This window comes from Lagopus muta, chromosome 9, assembly GCF_023343835.1.
Source record: "Lagopus muta isolate bLagMut1 chromosome 9, bLagMut1 primary, whole genome shotgun sequence".
NCBI classification, from domain to species: domain Eukaryota; kingdom Metazoa; phylum Chordata; class Aves; order Galliformes; family Phasianidae; genus Lagopus; species Lagopus muta.
This window is the reverse complement of record NC_064441.1, coordinates 6,825,932-6,847,559: the sequence shown is the minus strand read 5'-3', so window position 1 is coordinate 6,847,559 and position 21,628 is coordinate 6,825,932. Positions and strand designations below refer to the sequence as shown.

Sequence of the window (21,628 nt, the reverse complement as noted above, 5' to 3'; positions counted from 1 at the left end):
GACCTTGCTGTGTTAGCTACCAGACAGGGCAGGCAAAGCAAGGATACCAAACACATCCTGTTGTGCAACAAGGTAAATTAATCCTGATTTCAGAAAAACATAAACTAACAAGTCTGTTGCTGTTTTCTACACCATTGTTAGACCCCAACCTGCCCACCAATTACAGCAATGAATGGTAAACAAACCAAAACACAACCAAGATAGTCTATGATGTCTGTGCTCCTGTGCATGCCCAGGTTATCAGCGCCCTGCCTGGCACACTGCTCACAAGGAAGGTGAAGAGAGCAGAGGTGACAGAGGACTGTGTTGTGCTTGGGGCTGTTCTAAAGCTTGCTCTTTCAGAGCAGCATAGGGCAGCAGCCGGGGTTCTTGGTGACAAACTCTTTCAATCAATAAGCATTCTCTTAGCACACACTGATTCTTTGCGGTACAACCAGGGCATCTTATGATCCCAGGTATGACTTTATCTTCCTGCTGCAAAGATTCAGAGAACTGAAAACAACACATAACTGAACCATACTGAGTTCTCTGTAGTTTAATTTGGTTAATTAACAAATTACCTTCACTTTTGAGATTCTTGTAAATGAACTACAGCAGTGGGAAAACAGCTATGCATCATAATATATAGCAGGCAAGAGAGAAGCAAAAGAACCACCTGTTCCTTCGTTACTTTAGTTTCTACTGTAGACTATTTTGAAGGTTCTTCACATTTTTATACCAAATATCCTGAATGGTAGATGAAACCTCCAGCGAGCTGGTTTGCTTTAAGTTTTATTAGAGCTTTTAAGTTTCTTTAAGCTGAAGCATTTTCCGAAGTGAAGACTGAGAGCAGGGATTTACCCTCACGACATCTACTGAAATATTTTCGTGCTAGTATGAAAACTATGAATTAGCATATTGCAGTGTTCCTGAAATTAGAAGCCCCATGAACTAACCACTTTATGATATTTATGCTTTGCTTCATAATGCATTCTCCACAGATGAATCAAAGGGCCAAATGCAATTGCTGTTGTGAGATAATAAAGCATGAAGTGGTGTGCCTGGAATTAAATTTACATAAGACGAAAGATGGTGGGAACGTTTATGATGACAGTAACAATCGGTGAGCGTTCCGTGGGTCTGGCTTCTCAGAAATGGCTCAACAAAGTACCGCATCACCAGCGTGAATAATTAAAGCACTATCTGGGGATTCGATCAATTTAAAAAGGAAGAAGGAAAGTTTCCTCTTTTTTCTTGGCTTTTATGATCAGAGCTGTCTAGGACACGTATCAGAGTTATTTCCCCAAAATAGTCTCATAGCATTGTGTAGTTTGTTCTTCCTGCATTTGCTTCTCTCACAGATGTGTGTTTTATAGTTAGCAGAAGGATAAAGCCTAGCAGAATCCCCCACAGAACACACAGATTCAGGGCAATCCACATTTTCAGCCTCCCATTTTCCACCTGTCTGCTCCACGAGTGAAACAGCCCTGTGTCCCTGCCCCCTCTCTGCCACTCTGGAAGGTCACTAGGAGGAGGCAGCCCACTCTGTAGACTGCAGTCATTGATTGTGTCATAGGACTTCTGCCTGTTCCATTGCTCAGTGCTTTAGAAGTCCTCAGAATGAAAAAGAACACAGTAAAAATTAATAGCATTAATATATCAATAGCATTAAAAATCAAAATATCTCATAGAAGCTAATACTTTAGTAACCCTCATACCCTCAGATCATCCTCAATGTATCTGGGGAAAATCTGAGGCATGGAGAAATTAAAATATTTCAAAACTAGCTTTTGCTTTCTGGAACACAAGGCACCCGATTCCAAAGACTGCAGTGTTAAGGTGGATTTCTATTCAAGGCATGCAAACGCTTGGACCTTTTAAAGGAACATCTAAATGTGCACAAGAAATCAGACATCACCTCAAAAAAACAAGTGGCTCCCAGCTTTGTGTCACTTTGGTGGAACCAGCAAGATTGGAATTCATGACCTCTCAACTCTTAAATCTCTTCAGCCATAAGACCTACTTAAAATAGTCATCATCACCACTCCTGATCATGCAATAGCCGTTTACCAAATTGGAAGTGCCCAAAAGCTCCCAGCAGACATGCTCACAAAGCCACATTTGCACAGTGGCAGCATGAGGCCAAACTGAGTGGCTGGTGACATCCTTAAGCATCATACAAAACTGAAATGTTAGACTTCTGTTAAGCTCCAAGTATTATTAGTTGAAACTTGCTTGGTTTTTCTCAAGGGAGAAGTGGTAAAATCCTCTAGAACACAAAAGCAAGTGCAAGCAACTGGCAGCACTGCACTAGCACTGCTCTCCTCCTCTCCATGAACTGAACCCCTGCTGTCTAAGGGTGCAAATACAGCTAGCAGAAAGGGGACGAAAGGAACACATACTTCTAAGAAGTTTGAAAAAGCACTGCTGTGTTGAAATTACGTCAGTGCAGTTGTGAGGGCTTTTTGGTCTGTTCTAAGTCACTGTCCATTGGACAGTCTCACTGAAGCACCATGAAAGCTCATAAGGCAAAGTTTGCAACCTCAAAGTATTCAGTTAAAAAAGAGAAGAGTTTCCTTTGGCTGATGTGAACAAAGGCAGATGTCTTCGGGTTTCTACCCTGTGATCAGTTATACAACCTCAAAGACAATGACAAATGCTCACATCTCATTCATTAAGGCCTCACTGAGTTTCAGAACATTCTGAAGTTGGAAAATATCTTCAAATGTATGTTTCGTAAAGAGATTAGAAAGCAGAACTCTAGTTAGCTTTTGTCTGTCTGTTTTACTGAGGGTGTTATTCTAAGAGCATGCAGGAGATGAATGATCAGCACTGAAAACCTTGACGCTTCCGTAAATGTCTTATGTTCATTTTTTAAGAAATATGACAGCAAGAATTAGTACTGGCTCTTCTATTTCAATAATGGTAGTCATGTTGAAATGACAACAAACATCATTACATTTACATGCACATTTATGCAGACAAAAATTGTCATTACTTATTTCAGTGGAACATTTTATAATTTGCCCTATAAACAAATAAAATCTGTATAAGCTGTTTTTAGCCTTCAGCAGTATGTCAACACAAGCAACTTAGAGTTAGACTTACTGACACTGGGAAGTATCTCCTTCTATTTTTAAAACGCTTAAGATTAAAGATATATTCTTTATTTTTCAGTTTTAAAGCATATAGCAAAAATACTTTTTGATTGTTGGCTGCAAATAAAAAGCAGATGGTAGAAATGTTGCAAATGTAAATTAAAAGGGGGGAAGGAAATAAAGAGGCATCCATGTGCCGGCTTTGACTTTAATGTTCTAAGTAGGTAATAAAATATGGCAAAACAAAAACCAAGACACAAGTTTATAAAAAAGTACACCTCCTTTTGGTCCATTGCAATGAAAATCTATTCTATGTTCCTCCACCTATTATCTACCTCATCTGATCTCACTTCTGTCCTTTGTCTACACTCTGATCACTGTTACACTTGATACAGATACTTTATACCACACTACAGAAATCTTATGGTTAAGGTCATAAGTGCTAGAGTGCTTGGTAAACACATCTATTAAGCATCAGCATAAACTGACATATTGTATAGGGAAAAGCATTTCCTAGCACTGAAGGAGTTGAACTGGCTTTTTTCTTGTTATTTGTTCTTGAAATGGTTCTTGTTAGAATGTATGATTGGATAATGCCACAAGATTCAGGGAGTATCCAGGCGGGTTGTGGAAGAGCAGGACAGAGCTCCAGGTCCTCTTAATATTGAGTTTAAAACAAAGAAAACAAAAGAAGGTGATTGTCTAATTAAGATAAAGAAGATGGCAGAGGATGAAAGTTGCTGTTACATTTGGTTTGCCATGAAAATTTTTCGTGTAAAGAGGACTTGGATCAGCTTTCCAATGGAGAAAGTGGGAGCAGAGAATCTAACCTTTAGGGTGGAGCTTGAGACCTGATCAGAATTAATATGACACTTCTGTGGCTGCAGATTTAGCAGTCTAAGATATTGTCTTGTCCTAAGTTTCCACGCAAGCTCTTAGCATCCTATAAAAATTAGCACCAGTCAGGTCTTTTTATACAGAGGTAAAATGGAGAAGAATCGATCTGGAACGAGAAGCTGTGTGCTTTTTATTGCCTTTGAGTTCTATCATGCAAGCAGGAGCCAGAATTCAATAGATGTGGCTGCAAAATATCCATGTGCTTTGGTACTGAAGTTTCAGATTTTCATCGTGCATCTTCAGTTACCTCTTCTCCCTCCTTTACACACTGCAACAGGAGAGAACTTCAAGAAACTGTGTACAGAGCCCTGCAATCAACACAACTGGACGTGACCATCTCTGTTCTAATCATTGCTATTTCATGCACCAGCTGAGTGCTTGTTACAACAGAGCCAGTTTAGGCTGAGCAAAGTCTGCAGGAAACCTATTGACTTCAGCAGAACTGTCCTGCATACACCTCAGTATGGCTGAGAACAGCATCCTCTGGTGGGTGCTCCTCAACTGAGGAGACAACTTACAGTTCTCTTTAATATCAGGGCTGTTTTCAATATTGCTTGTATTGGTCCAAACTCTGCTATTTAAGTTGAGCATTATACACCCAGATTAGCTTCACTGAAGTAAATATAGTCATTCTACATTTATGCCCATGCAGTTTACCAGAGGATGTTATTTTCCTATTTCTTAGGGCATCTGTAGTACAGATAGCTGAATATGGAGGACAATAAAAACTTTGCTATCAGAAAAAAGCACGAAGAAAGTGACTTAATATAAAAAAGTCATGTAAGTGTGACATACATGAGTGCTGATAGAAGCAACTGAATAAACAGCTGAAGAACAGCTGGAAGCAATCACCTGACCTGGTTAGGGTTACAAAGGGACACTATCTCTGTCATATGACTTAGGTCAGAATTATTGGTTCCAACAACAAGCCACATCTTTCCTCTTTTTTGAAATTCAAATGTGAACAAAATGTATTGCCAACTACAAAGAATCAGCACAAAGTAATACAACCCAGCAAAGAGGTAGTTACTGGTTACTCCTGCTGCTACTACTATTGCTTTCTGAATTAAAAAATGAAAGAAAATGGAAAGTTTCACTTTGAGACAAGCTTCCTGACTGTTTCCTCATCCTCACTGTAATACACTATGCTAAATGCATACCTTGACGCTGTTCAGCCTTTTAGTTCTTCTTGCCTCAGAGAAAAAAAAGCCCTTGTGAAGGATGTGCCATTAGGTATCATTATTAAAAGAAAAACAAGTTCTATGAGTAAGGAAAAGGAGGGATTGATACAAATGGCTGTAGTGTATCTGTAGTGTATCCGATGCTATTTGAATAACAAGCTATAGATCATGAATGTATTTGTTAATGAACAGTGAAACTAGAGCAAGCAGAGAAATACGTGGTTTGCTTCTCTGCCTTCATTTATATTGGAACAACAGACTACATTTATTTAGTTTCAGCACTGTTTTCTTCATAAAGATCCAGCCTCCAGCTGATAAAGTTGATATATATAACAGATTCAGTATCAGTAGGTGAAATAGTGAGAGGAGCAATTTCTGAACAAGCTCTTCTAAATACTGAGGAATTGTGAGGGAAACCTAAAACTAAAACATATTCTCATGAGGAGAAAAAAAATCATTTAAATGCTTGTCATAAATGAAAACAATTTACTTGTGCCAGTGTCCTTAAGTGCCACAAACTCTTCTGCCTCTGCTGCTACATTCTCTAATGATATTACTGCACATAGCACATCTCATCTAATCTGTTAGTAAAATCCTAAAGTCACTTATGTCAGTCTCTAATGCAAGCCAAATGAGTCTTCCCAGTAATAAGAAGCTTCGCAGAATTAGTTTTCGTTTTGCAGAAAATTGCCATTGGGGCTGGCACTTTTATCTAAAAATTTCACTCGTGCATAAGCAAAAAACTCATATATTATTTGGTTACATTCCATCAGTATGAGAAATAACATTGTGAGAATTCTATGCATGCTAATGATATATAGAAATCCACCTGCTTTCAGATAAAATGAGTTTAATTTTCTGTTGCCCACTGCCTGGTTGGCCTTTCATAAATTACTTATGCACAGCTATTATTAAAATAGAGGGAAAGCAAATTAGAAAGTCCTCATATCTCTCCACTGGATTTAACCAAGGCAGGGCTGTGACAGCTAGAGTCAGCGTTTTTGAAAAAATTCTGCTCTCTTGAAAAATTTTGCATCTCTATACAATTCTATGCCACTGTTGTAAACGTTCTGACCTGCCTTCTTACCAAATTAACCTAAATCCTTTCTATTTTTCAACATTAATGGAATCCTCTAGAGTCTTGCTGATATATATTAAAATATATTTATTGGTTAATTTGAATTCCAGCATTTTGTACCTCATTTCCCAGTACTTCTGTTATATCTGAACAGCTTGGAGCTTTAGCATTAGAAACTTACAAATTAAGATAAATACATCTGACAATTATCAGATCAAAACAACTTAACTTTCATTGGAATATATGATTGCAAATTTCCCTTCCTGATGAAAGAGAAAATGAGGACTGTCTGCTTGAAACAGTTAATTGGATTTGAAAGTACTGTACATTTCAGCAATCGGTGCAGCTTTTGGTTGGTCAATGACTACTTGACCTCCTGATTTTCCAACAGACAATTGGTTTTCATTTCTTGAGGGTCTTTTAAGTCCACAGTTCATGGTGACTTTAAGTTTAATTTTCTGTTAATGATATTATTTTGCTCTCTTAGGATAAAACTTTCTTGTGATGTGCTGAGCAGCAGTGGCAATCCCATTACCGGCTGAGGAAGGACGCCTCAAACCGCATCCTTCAGCATTGTCTACATTCTGTTCTAAATGTTATTTTAACATTTCTGCTTTGTGCATTTAAACTACTCGTTATTCCTCTCCTCAAAAAAACACAAATGCAAAAAAAACCACCAGTCACAAAGCCTTTGTTGTCACCTGTGCAAAGCTCCCCTTTAAGTAACTGGGTCCTGATTCTAATCAGCTACTAGTTTAATGCCTTCCTCTGCTGTACTGACTGCTGATTAGTGGTGGTGTGGGTTTGTTTGGGCCAAGGACGTGCCCTACAGGTTTCAGGCTCAATCTCTCCATTTTCAAGCCCATTAAATTTGCATCCATACCATATAATAGTGCATTAAGCCCATCCACACAGCAGGCAATTTTCTAATGCTAACAACAATTTTGTCCATAGCTGACATCCACAGCACTTTGCTAAGCCCAGCCAATCAATGCTGGCACTGCTAAGAAGTCTCTGCAGCTCCTATACTAAAGCAGTTTTTCTGATGCTGAAGCAATTATTCTGCAGGAGTTTTTGACTACGTATATATAAAATGCATATTTATTTGTTATCAGATATAGGCATTGTTTTATTTCATGTCGTTCTCAGCAATGACAAGAGCCATACAGATGTGCCCACACCCTCGGGCTGCTCCTTCCCACCGGAGCTGTGCAGACCTGCCAGCCACCTGCCACGCTCCAAGCCAAGGGAAAACGTCCCAACTAACATGTAAGCTATATGTAGGGTAACAGCAGAACCGGGCTCTGAACTACTAAAATTCATCCATCATGTATGCACTTCAGCGATGATGACAAAATATGCACACGTGCATCTTTTATTTCGCAAAGGAAAACATTTTAAGCCCAACTGCCAACTGGCATTACCACTGTTGCTCACTTGACTTTTAATGGAATAACAACTGCTGCCAGCGAACCTGGTATAAAGGAACTCTAAAAGGCAAAAAGTACAATTCAGGCAAAGAATTGCAAGGAACTGTTTCTGGGGTCTGTTCCTCATCTTGCCATTTTCTCACCCAGGGACCTTGGCCTACAATGGTCTCACCATTTCCCAAAGTAATCTTAGAACTACTGACATAAAAGTTGAATGCCTTTCTAATATGGAAAATGCTCAGATTCCCATCTCTACTCATTTTAGAGCATACACATTCTCTCTTATTTCCTACACTTCTGTTTGCTAACCAAGAGGACAGGTGACTTGCAGGTTAAGTACCAGCTTTTACCCACACTGAAAACATTTTAAAACTCATTCAGCTCCTCCAAATATTGTTAAATTTGTCTCTGGTTTTGAAACTCTCAAACTGCATTTCCTTTCCTGTGTCCAGAATTACAACTTTGCATCCTTCTCTCTCTGCTTTTCAATGACAACTGAAATTATCAGAGGTGTGTGTATGCAGGAAGGTTCTCCAAATGAAAGTATATGTTGCAAAATCTTTGATGGGATGGGAATAATAGTATGGTTGAGTGCCAGAGTGTAATACTGAGTTTCATGCATATTATTTGATTGTATGCTTCAGTAAAAGTGACGCAAGCTACAAAACATGACAGAAGGCTGTAGGGACGTAGTGCTCTCCACAACACCTTGTCTTCCCCTTCATTTTCCTGTCCCTCCTGGCAACTCGTTGTCTGTGGGTCACACTGTGCATTCTGACACAACTCTTACCCTGTGCAGTTAAGGCCTGAGCAGCTAAACTTCGTATTGAGGTCTTACCACACACAAATGCAAAGGTTTTAGACAAAGCTATCTGACTAATCTGTGATGAATTACTTCAGTGCAATGTTTATATGATGGGAGGACGCAGGGATCCTTGTGCCACTACAGCAGATGGCAGACAAACAGAAAAAAATGCCACCCCTTCTGCAGAAAGTTTGCAATCTAGACATAAGTTGTAGGTGTATCTCTGAATACTGTAATGCACTATATAACTAGCTTATGAGAATTCCACAGACTGAAATACATTCTCCTAATGCCAATGACAGGTAATTTTGAGCAATAATGAGCAATTATGTTTGCTTTGTTTTTTCAAATTGATCTGTTGGCAGCTCTTGAACAGTTCAAATATTCACTTTATGTAACTTAACCAGATGCAACAGGAAGAAATGAGTAAAAGCCTTTCATGAATTAAAAAAACGATATAAAACACATAAAGAACACCAAAAACTATGATTTATTTCTGTACCCTCTCAAGTACAGAGTGTCCTGTGCACCAGTAGAGGACATTCTATACTGTAAGACTGTTGAACTGCTATAATTAAAGGTCTGTCAGACTTTCCATTAAATCCCCGATTTTCAGGGTTTAATTAATAATAACAGTGAAAATTAATGTGAGTAGAATTAAAACCACTGTCACAGCCCTACTGCATATTAATTCGTGATTTTAAGTCTCTACAACATGTGGGACTGATCCAACTTTCCTTCTTTAGGCAGAGCTCCCATCACAGGGAAAACCTCTTTGAATGTAAAATTGCTCTTTGGAGACAGTGGATGTTTGTCTGAGCACAGACAGTGCGACTGGGTTCTGAAACACCTATGGCACTTTCATGGTAAGTCAGATGAACATTTCAGAAACTGGGGAGTTACAGAATTGAATAGAGACAAGGAAGAAAATTCCCTGAGAGTGCACTTGTTAAGCACGGTTCAAATTCATACACCACAAACATTCTAAATCCATCAGTTAAATCCTTCTCATCAATCAACTCAGTGTAAGCTTATGCATTTACTTAAAAAAATATTTGCATTCTCAATTACTGCTAATTTTTCCTAAGCAAGAACCAAGGGATTTGTCCCATAATGGGAGATGTAGAATGTATGTAAATACTCGGAAATGGGCTTTCTCTGGAAGTATGAGAGCAAAACCAATGTTCTGGTACTGAAACAAAAGCTACTGCACTTCATCAGTTTGGAACACAGAACAGAAGACAATTCCCTGAAAATAAGGGCTAGTAGCTTCCCATACAACACAAGGAAATTAAATCTTTGGCATAAAAAGATCAAATAAAACTACCTCAGTGTGGAACTGTGGAGAGGGACCTGGCAGAATACTAGAGGATATTCAGCTCTCTGAGAAGTAAATAGTATTACAGCTCAAAAATGGGAAAGCATGAAATTTTCTCAACACTACTGTGAGAAACAGACCCAGAAAGATCAGGGATATGCAAAATATTACAGCAAAGGGTGGAGAGACAGCACATTCAGGAATTGCTGAAAATGTTAAAATAGTTTGTTTCAGGTAAAAGCACCTATTATAAGACTTGTCCAGATTCCAAACAAATAGCTGCCATCATTTTCTCTTACATTAAAAACATATGTTGCAAAGTAAACCTCTATCTCATACTTTAATGGTCAATAGATAGAAAAGGGTTCAGAACTATTTGCTGCTAGAACTGTTAAGTAGGTCAAGGAAATTCACAAGTAAAATCTCCATCTCATAAAGAAAAATTGATATTTGAAACGTAATATAATGAAACCTATGGCAACTCAGACAGAAGGACCATCAAAAACAAAGTCCACCTACAGAAAAATGGGAACTACGTCATAAAAAGTGAGCTGAAAGCAACAGCAGAGAACATGATCTGTTTTCATTAAAGTTGGATACATCTGCAGCACAACACAAAAACCGTGACAGAATGTATGCAATCAAAATGCTTTAGCTACTCTGGTGTATCTACATTTTTGGCTTCACTTCTTCCTGCAGCTGGAGCATTTTGTTCCAACAGCTCTATGCTGTTTTGTGAGCAAAGCTGGCAAAATGCCACAAATTTATGAGAAAGTCTGCAAGAGTTTGGTATTAAAGACTTCTACTTTGCAATCAGTACAGCCTGAGCTGATAACACTGCTACTAAACATAAACGGGGACATCTTACAAATATAAAAGCCAGGCAAATCTAAGTCTCTCTTTTCCATGCAGTTTGAGATAACACCTTGCTCTGTCAAAAAGGGAAAGGAGAAGAGATGTAGGTACAGCTGGAAGTTTGAACACGCATCCAGATGTATGAAGTACTGGCTAATTCTGCAATAAGATTTTGATTCCATCAGAAATAATACATGGGAAGAGATCACAAAACACATTTACACTGTAAAAGGTGGAAAGGAATTTCTAGCACATTGCATTTTAGCAGTCTGAACTTTTTTGGCTTGTTTACAGTACTCAGTTTACAGTACTTGTTTTACAGTATCTTATCCCTATTACTAATAAATAAATAAAAGACAAATTGCATTTTCTATTGCCTCTCAAGTGATACTTCAACATGCCCCTAAGAGCAGACATTCTACTCCTATAAGCCCATCTTCAGGTACATCCAGAGAATGATCAGTCACAAGCAGTGACTTCACACACTGCAAGGCCTTCCAAACACATGTGAGCTGTCTCCAGGCAGCCAATGCTATGGGAGATGAAAGGCTCAGAAAGCACATCATGCTCATGGCTGCTCCAGGTGTGCAAGAGCTACATACACTGACAGCAGTGGTGAACAGCTACAAGCTGGTGAATAGCTACAAGTCAGAAGTTCAGCCCCAGTTTAAGTCATTAAAAGGTTCATGGGTCAGGTCAGGCTACAGAAGCTGCAGCAGGCAACAAGGGGATCACTCATTTTTGTGACTCAAATTCTCATGTGATATATATATATATATATATATATATATGTATGTAACAGTTACAGAACTGCTTAGCTTGCAGTTCCTCTCCTCTTACATTTAGGCTGTCTGTTCCTGACACAGCCACTCTCTCAGGCCTGTAGCTATGCTTTTGAATAGCAGAAGTAATTGGACACTGGGGCAGAGAACAGCTGCTTTTAACACAACTCTTGTAAAGAATTTGCTAGGAGTTTTCTTAAAAAAAACTCTTCTTGGAACCAGAACTTTTCACAGGAATTTAGTAATTTTAGCAAAGCTTTTAGAGAGAGAAGTCTTTCATGTCAAAGATTTCTGACAAAGAGCAGCTTGATCAGCACCTCCATATAGTACATATAGGTAGTAGCTTGAAGTGCCAAAGAGCATTCAAAGTTTACATTCAAGGAAGGGTTTGTAAAGTTGTACCGTACGTTCTGGAATACCTGCATTCTTTAGACTGTCACCAGACAAGAAGCTGCCTGGATGCACGAGACTGCTACCTACCCTAGTCCTGGACAAAGATCCAAGCTACAACCTTTACAACATGAAAACCATTTCAAGGGCCATCTTTCTCGTCAGGGCCAAGGGTACAGTGCTGTCTGAATGCTGAATGCACGTGTCTAGAAAACCTCGGTGTAAGGGAGAGGTAAATAGAAGCTTACTGTGAGTCTGAGAAGCAACACCTGGAAAGTTGCCTAAGGACTCTCCAAGTGCTCCCTCAACACCCATTTGACAACAAAGTTCATCCAACGAGTTCAGTGAAATTATCTGTACGGAGGAGTCTGAGAAAAATGAAGCTGCTTAAATGGTAAAAAGCCTTTCTTGAACATCTCATTGTGCAAACCAAATAAAAACACAAACACAGCAAGTGGAAAAGCAGTCCAAAGAATACTCTCTGCCTGTAGGTGAAAGTCATTTATGTTACTCAGTGAGACACAATAATGGACATTATTTTTCACTTTGCCAGCTTAAATTGTGACACTGGGGGAAGGCCAGGCCGTCAAGTTTTTGTGCACAGTGCCTAATTTTTCACCACACTCCTCCTGCCCCCTCTCCATTGTGTCAGGGGTGCACGAGGCGGTGGAAGGGCAATGAGACTCAACCAGTGGGTGGAGAGGCTGCAGCAGGGGGACTGAATTACAGGCAGCCTGCTGAGTCTGGCTGAAAGGCGGTGCATTTCTCTTTATGACTGATACACATCTACGTTCCCCATGCCATATTACATGGAAGGGATTAGAAATAGGATTTCTGATATTTCAGCTGACGTGAGGAGAGATCACTCCACTCAACTGTCTATCTTGCAACTTCAAATTCACATATTCTGCTTTCTAAAGGGATTGTATATACTCTCATCTGTACTCCTAGGCTCAGAATCTTATGTGTATGACCGATTCTGCAATTAAATGTACTTCAGAGTGTCTAAATCATAGACAATCTTTTTTATCTGTAGGTGTACCTTACTCCCCTGAAACACAATTGGCTACATGAAATAGAAATAAGTATCATAACAGCTCTAAAATTTAGGTATATCACAGCTTGCAATAGTTTGGAAGTTGCTTTGAAAAGCAAACATTAACATCTTTCTTCTGTTGGTTTTTGTTTGTTTTTTTAGCCAAGAGAAGACAAGAAAATAAAACAGGAAAAAAAATACCTTAAACTTGCTGTAAGTGCCAGATATTGCTGCCTATAAATAATGCTGTCACATAAAACTTAAAAAATAGATTCCTGCAGCTATCAGTACAGCTTTACAGTATCTAAAAATTTGGTTTATTTTCAAAGAAAACTACAGGATCATATTAAAAATATTATACTATATAATATTTTACTGTACATGTAGCAAACATGATAGCAAATATACACTTTAGAAATATTAATTAACTATTGCATAAAGACTGTAACATTTCATGACAAAGAGTGCAATAACAAGACTTAGGACACCTGATCTCCCTATACAAAACATTCTTAAATTCCCAATAGTTTCATGGGAAATGTAACTTTTTTTTATGCTTCCCTGGAAATAGGCTTGAGGATTCCAACTGTGTCATAGAGACGTAAGATATTCTAACTTTTCTGTGTTCAGGCAGTCAAAATTCCAACACTACTCCACACAAAAATTGCTTGGGTTCTGCCCTTGTGCTAGAATGGATGACGTAGGTTATGGTCATTTCTAGCACTCCAGCAATGATGTTTTCCATGCTGAATTCATGCAGACCACTGTCCACAGCAGGTACAATTTAACATAGTTCTGTTGGTTCAGATGAGATACTGAGGATCTGTTTGACTGTTTTTAGTAAGTTTGTCCAGAGTGAGAAACAAAATCTCCCAGCGAAGAGTACTACCATAAGAACCCAGCTGGTAGCTTAGACCCAAGGAAGTCCTTCTGGAGTATTGAATAGTATCAAAAATATTAATCAGAAAGTTCCAGTTGCTAAAAGTTCTATGTACTAAAGAAAGCCACGCTCACTTTCTGTCCCAACATTCGAAAATGTGATTTATGCCAATATTTTCTATGCATATGTACACAACAGAACAGATACATTGAAGAGAAGATCACTTTGAGCCCATAAGTATATACCTGAGAAAATATTAGGATGTTTTTGTCTGAAGCATGAGCTCCATCTCATTATGTTGCACTGTGTATAACTTATTATCCCTAATGCATAAATTGATACCATTTGAAGAAAAGGGACCACACACGTTTATAGGATGAACAACAAAAGACCTTGGTTCTCTGGAGGATGTTCCTGCCACATTTCCTTCTGCTGTTCTCCATCAAAAGCTGCCTTGTTGCCTTGACAACTGTGGGGCATTTTCTGGCTCTATGTATGCTGGTGGGAAGAAGGCCAATTTCTTCCCACAAAAAACAAACAAACAACAAAAAAACAGCACTGATAAGAAATAAACAATAACTGTTCCAGTTCCCTCAATATTACAAAATGAGGAAGGAAAGAAGGAATTTTATTAGATGTAGGTTTTTAAGTCAGAAGAAAAAATATTCAAGCACTGAGGGACTCATAGATGAAAGTGGGGAATTGAAGAAATAGCAATTACTTGAGATTCTAGCAGTGCTGGGAATAGTTGTGGCTAAGGTCAGGGCTCAGTTCTTCTCTTTGACCAGATTCCTGCAACTGTAATGCCACTGGCCTTCCATGGCATTGCCCTGGCTTTACTGTAACTCTGTTTATAAAAAACAGAAGTGATACTACACATATATATGGAAAGGATCTGTTTGTAATTTCCACTACTTCTGCATACAGCCTTTGAGAATACTAAATACAATTAACTTTATCTCGAATTCTGTGCCTCGTTTTTCTGAGTGCAAGTGTTCTTCGCTTAACACGTCTCCAAAGCGAAGAGTAAAGAGATGACAGTATCTGCATTTCACTATAAAGAACAGGAGATGGACACAATTTATTTGCAGCACAGAAACAACTATCAGTGTGCTGCCTTGAAGCTCTGTCCCTTTCTGTTTCCTTTAACTGACATGGAGATTTTCAGCTATGGAACATTCATTTATGTGGCTGTTCTGTACCAAAAAATTCAACACATCCATGAGGAAAAAAATCACATGCCTTGAAAGTCAAGGCTTCTACAAAGAAACACAGATATGCTGTCATAATCTTTAAATTCTTAACTACTTTAATCGTGTATCATGGCTTTTGCCATTTCTCTTGAGTTATCAAACCTTAACCTCCTTAAAGGGTTAGTGAAAACACAAGCTACCTATCTTGCCAGTAGATATTTAACAAATACATTACATGCATTCTTTCCTAAGATTAAATTATTTTGGAAAGTACTCATTAGTAATTAGAGCTCAATTTTCAGTCAAAAGAAGCTAAAATTGCCTGTAATAAAAAGCAGTATACTCTGTATTGCACAGAAACTGCAGTATATCAAGAGACAAATCTGCCAAACGTACCTAACACCACTGAAGTTCTAATCTAAGTTTATTTACTGCATTTTATTCCATGAAAGGAAAGACAAAGGCTGTTGCAGTAACACCTCTGCTAGCAGCATAAATTCAACATGCAAACATTTATGGTCAGGATTCAGAATACATCAGCCTGCTAATCAAACTAATAGCATTTTTAAGTTAAATGGAAAGGGATTAGGGCAAGAAAACATCCCTTATTGACCACTGAACACATGACACTGTTTATTACATAAGAGGCAATTGCTTAGTAAAGTTTCCCTCTGCTTTTGCTGCAGAAAGCGTCTTAGTTTGCCATTAACCCCCTTCTCCCCTTACAGGATAGTCACATATGTACCAGTGCTCACAGAAGCATAGGCAGCCTTCTGCATGATTGAGGGCAAGGACTTGGTAATGCACTACCTTTATCTGTCATATTTTGGGCTACAGCAGTAAATTCTGTATGCTTCTACAGACTACTCCCCAGAAATACGGTAAAGATGTGGCCTTTTATACAAAGATAAGGTACACAAACGATATCCAGAGAAAATACGGTAATAGAAAATAACAGGCTCAAACAACAATGAACAGCTCACAGTCAAATCCAAAAGCATTAGAAGATTTCAGGCTGTGTGGTAGAGTACAAATCCATCTTGGATCAAATTATTCACCCATTTACTGTGGTCTCTTGCTTGGCCTGGCAATTAGTTCAACTGTGGGATGGTACTTACGGGTACATTCACAATCCCTACATATTCTCTACAGCAACAAATGGACTTTGGAATGGAAGAACTGGATACAGGCTATCCCAAGTAACCAGAATAGCAATTACTTTTATACAGGATGTTATATTTGTGTCTGAAAACAAAATGCAAACATGCTGGGTCTATGTGGCAAGATTTTGGTAGCGGGGGGCTGCAGGGACACCATTTGTGAGAAGAGCCCAGGAACTGCCCCATGTCAGATCAGAGCCAGCTCCTAAAGGAACACAGCAATGGGCAGAGCTGAGCCAATGAGCAGTGCTGGCTGTGCCTCTGGGAAAGCAGATTTAGGGGAAAAAAACCACTACTGTGCAACAGCAGCTGAGAACAGCAGAATGAGAAAATGAGCGAGAAACAGCTATGCAGGGCAGTGGAGAAGGAGGGCAGGAGGTGCTCCAGGAAGTTCTTGAAGAGTTTCAGCCTGTGGGAAACCCATGCAGGATCAGTTTGAGAAGGACAGCATCCCATGGGAGGGACCCCATGCTGGAACAGGGAGTGGCCACGGAGGAGCAGGAGGGAGGAAGTGTTGCAGACTGACCACAGTCCCCATTCCCTTGCACTGCTCCGGGAGAGGAGGTAGAACAGGGTGGATGGAGGAGAAAGGTGATTTTAGTTCGCTTTTAGACTTAGAGCAGTGAGAAACTGTCTGCAATAGGAAGTAAATTATATTAATCTCCCTGCCTTGAGTCTGTTTTGTCCATGACAGTTATTGGTGAGGGATCTTCCTGCCCTTATCTCAAACCTTGAAATCTTTTCCATTGTTTTTTTTTCTCCTCATCTTTCTTTGAAGACGAGGAGTGAGAGAGTGGTTGTGGGGTAGTTTGAGAGTGAAACCAGCACAGCGAGGAAATAATTCCCATTCCCTGCTTGGTGTTGCAGGCAATCTGAGGCAAGTCAGTTGACCTCTTTGTGCCTCTGTTTCTCCATCTTTGTATCAATTATCATACAACTGCCTTTGTGAGATTCACTGTTTTTGGCTCTAACAGAGTTAACTTTCCTGTCATGTGTAACATACATGTATGTTTAGCAATACAGATAGAGTTTAGCAATTCTACATGCTACTGTAAAACATTGTTCCCTTGTTAGGCCATCTTAACATGGAGAAAACTCTTCTACTAAGTAAAAAGTTACGTTAGCAAAACTCACAGGCAAAACAATACCCAAACCTGATCTTTCACGCACTCTTGAAAAACTCACTTGAGCAGACTGAAAGTAGAAATGAATGCTACTGGACAGGCCTGATCTGCAGAAATGGACTTTTTCCATTCTTTCCAAGAAACAAAAATCAAGAAATGCTATTTCTGGAATTACCAGTTCTGATTTACCATTGCATGACACCATTTCTACAATAATTTGCAGGGAAATGTTGCAATTAGTCTAATCCTGTAGTGATGTAAGCTACTTTATGAATGTGTAAATAAAACCATTTTAGTCTAAGCAGCAAAGCCTCAGTCTCTTCTCCAAACTGTCTAAAGTAATTTTGGTATAATTAGCCACCCCTCCAAATGTAATTATTCTGACAGACAATTCTGCAGTAAAGCTTCCCTTCCCCTCAGATGGGTTTTAATCAGAAAGGTCACTTTGGCTAATAATTTCTATGACCTTTTCTCCCCATCCTCCATAAAGTTGAAAGCTTGAGTTAACATATGATGTCTTTAAGGAGAAGGAACATCCTGTCTTCTTTGGACTGAGAAGCATGCTATAACTCTGACCTACAGAAATAACTTCTGGGAGAAGAAATAAAGTGTAGTCTCCTAAAGCAAGTCTTTGGCTTTACTCCCAAATTCCGGAGAAGGCTACTCTAATCACAGCATCAAACAAAAGGGTGATTTTTTTAATTAGTTTTGTGCTTATCTAAAGCAGAGTGCTGCTTATTCTTTGACATTTGCTGACTTCCACCCAGTTTGAGCAGTTCCTTAGCTGTCTTTCAGCTGACCAGTGTCAACAATAACAACAATACTTTTTTTATACACTTGAATCTAAATGCAAGTTAGCACTGCACATGTATGCATGCGCACACAAATGTAAGTAAGATCTGAACATTTCCAAAGGCAACAAGTCCCTTTGGAATAGTAATGAATAGAGAAATCATCTTGTGCCCTGCATGAGATAGGTGCACTTCAAGATTTTCCTATATAGCTTCCATGAAAATTGGCCCCTAAGCAAGGGTGTGAGTCATTGATGAATGCAGCTCTAAGGCTTCACGCTGTGCAGCAAGAGCTGTAAAAGGCATTAGAGGAACACAGGGGAGGAGGAGGAGAGAGAGAGAGAGAGAGGTTAGGAGGTTATTAAATAAAACCTAGTAATGGTTTTACATGGACATTTTCTGAACAGTGTTTTGAAAACCTAAGTCCAAACCACTGGGCACTGACCAGATTACCGGCTGCAGCGCCCTCTGCTGGCGGGCGCTCACGGGGGGCCGTGCGTACCCTTCGCTGCCGTAGAACGAGTTTTGCCGACACTTGCAAAGGATTTGTTGTCCCAGCTACACTCGTAATGTCTCCCAGTAGAAAACTCCACTTGTAAAGGGAAAATTACCCTGTGCCACTGGGTAAAAACTGTGCTGGAATATTGATTTCTCCTCTGCACCCATATCCACAATATGAAAGTCCACAACCACAAAACTGTAACAGCAAAGTCACTCTTTACCAGCGTAGTTGTGCAAAAAGTACGGAACAGGTCAAAGAGAATCTACTGCTGACTGATCTGAACTTCAAATTTCAGAGGTATCTGGCTTACACTTGTCTTTCTTTCCTTAAGATCAACAAATTAAAGCTGCTGTCAATTCATCTCATTCACAGGTTAGGAAAGGACTATACATAACTGACAACACATCTGTCTTGAATTATGAGCAATTCAGCTTTTTATGTATCTGTGTTTCGCCTATCCAAGTTAGAAGATCCAAGTGTCAATACAGACATAACGTTTTTAGTCAACATGCAAGACACTGTCATGCCACATTCCCCATCCTTCATGCTTTCAACACGTTCCGTCTTCTACTCACCACTGCTGTTTCCTCAATCTCTTCCCATTTTTGCTTCTTCCCTTGTGTTACCAGTCTTGGGATATCAATCTGAAAGAAAAGATCCAATACATCCCATTGAAAACATCTTGAGACTTACAGATGAAAGGACTTCAATGTGAAATTTAGTATAAGCACTGTCTAAATGACAGTAGCTGGCTGTGTTGCAGTTTTAAACAATCTAACAGACCTTTAAATGGGTCTTTTTCTTTTTTTCCAGGAGACACTCAGCCAACAGACCTTCCTGTATTTTAGATAACAGAAATGCCTTGCTAGAAAACAAATCATAAGAACTTGAGAATTTAAAAAAAAACCTTTGGAACAAACAAAAAATGAAACTTTTTTTCTTCCTCCATAAGACATAAAAGAGGAACAACACATTTTAAATGCAGTAAAACAGTGATTTTACACTTATATCTTTTGAAGAAATAGGTGTAGTGGTCTACATTACTGAAAACTCAATCCAAAAGGAATGCTGAAACCGGAAAATAGTGGGCCACATTGCAATTATTTTTGTTTTTCCAGACAGCCTTAACACCTATACATTTTAAAAGAAAAGAAAAACCTTGGTGTACTTACTGATTTTTTTATTTTTAGAACAGAAATTACATTTCCCTTTTTAACTAAAGAGTTTGATAACTGTTAAAAAAAAAAAACAACAAACACAAACCAAACACAAAACCATCACCCTGAAATACACAGACGTGCAGCACCATCTGCTGGATCAGCATCCCTGCCAAAAATTTCTGCACTTAGCAGAAGATAATTCCACGGGCTAAAAAGAAAAAAGCCATACAAACAAAAGTGTATCACAGACACTAATTTAGCCAGTAACCAGCAAGCAAAGGGAAGGAGCATGGAATTTCCATGAAAACTGCAAAATAATACTCTACTCATACAGCGCTTTCTACATCTCAGACACTATTTATAAAGTGCTGTGCTTAAATATAAACACACCACACGTGGGTACAAGAATTCAGAAGTTTGGGATGCATTTTAACTGCATTAAGATGATTTTGGTCTGGCTTCTTAACTGTACACATCACATTACATGCTTATAAATTAACGTTTCTCCGCTGAATGTTTGTGAACAGAACTGCTCCCCTCACAATAATCCAGTAATTTGCTTTCCTGTGGTCAAGCACTGTGTGGTCTCACATTAGTGGTACAGAAGCTCTTTTAGGATGACAGCAGATCATCACAACAATATCACATTTCATCACAGATGTTGATTTAAAATCCCTGTGAGACAAGTTGTGAGATGAACTGATCCTGGGGATGGGGAGAAGGGGCCCTTAAGCATATCACATACCACAGCAAAGCTCTTTCATAGCTTCTACCATCAACCCTTCCCTTCTACCAGGCCATCTAACTGCAATCTGTGAATCCAGCTCTTGGTGCACTACTTGCAGCAGGTAAAAAAGTACAGCCCTCAGCAGGCACTCCTTTCACCCAGCACCTTCCCAACAGCTGTGGCTTCTGCCTTTTGTTCACAGCAGCAAATCACACTTTATACTGATTTGTTTTCTGATCATCTTCATTTCTGATACAGAACTGACACTTGTTTGTCCTAAGAATTTATTCTGAAAAGCCAGCTGCCTTCACATCATTTTTCAAGTCTTTTCCACATATGCTAGAACCAAGAATGCAAGGCCTTAAGAAGCCTGAGTTCAAAACAAAGGCAACCACAACTTCATACATCCAGAGGGCAGACAGAACTGTGACAGGAAGCTGTGTGCAGTTAATTTCTGTCCCAGGCCAGAGACAACCTTTGCCTGCTGCATATCGGCGCTGCTAAGCTTGCTTCTTCAAAAACACATTTCAGCACAACTCAGAACCACTCACTGTGCCACATAAGACAGAGATCCTCCTAGTGGCATATTTGTTTCAGTTAGCTTGCATGCTAGATTTCCTGCAGCATTCCTCTTTGTAAAAACCCAAGTTGCCTCCTAGCACTGTTTTTCTGTTTTCTTCTGGTGCTGTAAAGAACTTGAGTGACTTTTCTCAGGGGGGAAGTAACCAACAACGGAATACCCACAATAATCCCCAAAAAATAGCATGTTGCCATTTTAATATATTCACATCAGGCCTGACTTCCACTGTTTTTCAGTGATCTTTTCTTCTCCAGAAGCATTATATACAGCTGTCTACTAACATCATTGTTTCTCAATACGGTCACTGTTGCTACCATGCCACAGAACCACGTTCTGTATTCAAACTCACTGCAAACCCCTTCCCCAAACTTTCTCCAACAAGCACGTTTTAATTGTGCTCCGATTAATTTATTTCATGCCTTTTCACCTATTAAGCCCTCAAAGACCTAACAGTACTTATTTAACCTTCTAAGGATATCTTCTCCTAAGGACACAAAGTCATCTTTGTTTAAGCTGGACTCCTAGCAGCTACTTCTACATAGTTTCATCTCTCCTTTTTGAGAGTAAACGTTACGCTGCTGCAGAAGATGAGTTAATGCTTCAAGCAGACAAGAAGACAGTTACCAACAGAAGGCTTCTGCAGCAAGATTATATTTCCTTCA

The 21,628-nt window shown here is 39.2% G+C and overlaps 1 protein-coding gene across 1 annotated transcript in view; it reads right to left on the bottom strand.

The window, feature by feature from the left end:
• The window catches only part of FXR1 (FMR1 autosomal homolog 1), an 81,149-nt gene that overhangs the window by 57,757 nt on the left and 1,764 nt on the right, over positions 1-21,628 (bottom strand). Inside the window, exon 2 of the mRNA XM_048955018.1 lies at positions 19,075-19,143. The gene's annotated coding sequence lies outside the window, so the exon portion shown is untranslated. The remainder of the gene's footprint in view (positions 1-19,074; positions 19,144-21,628) is intronic.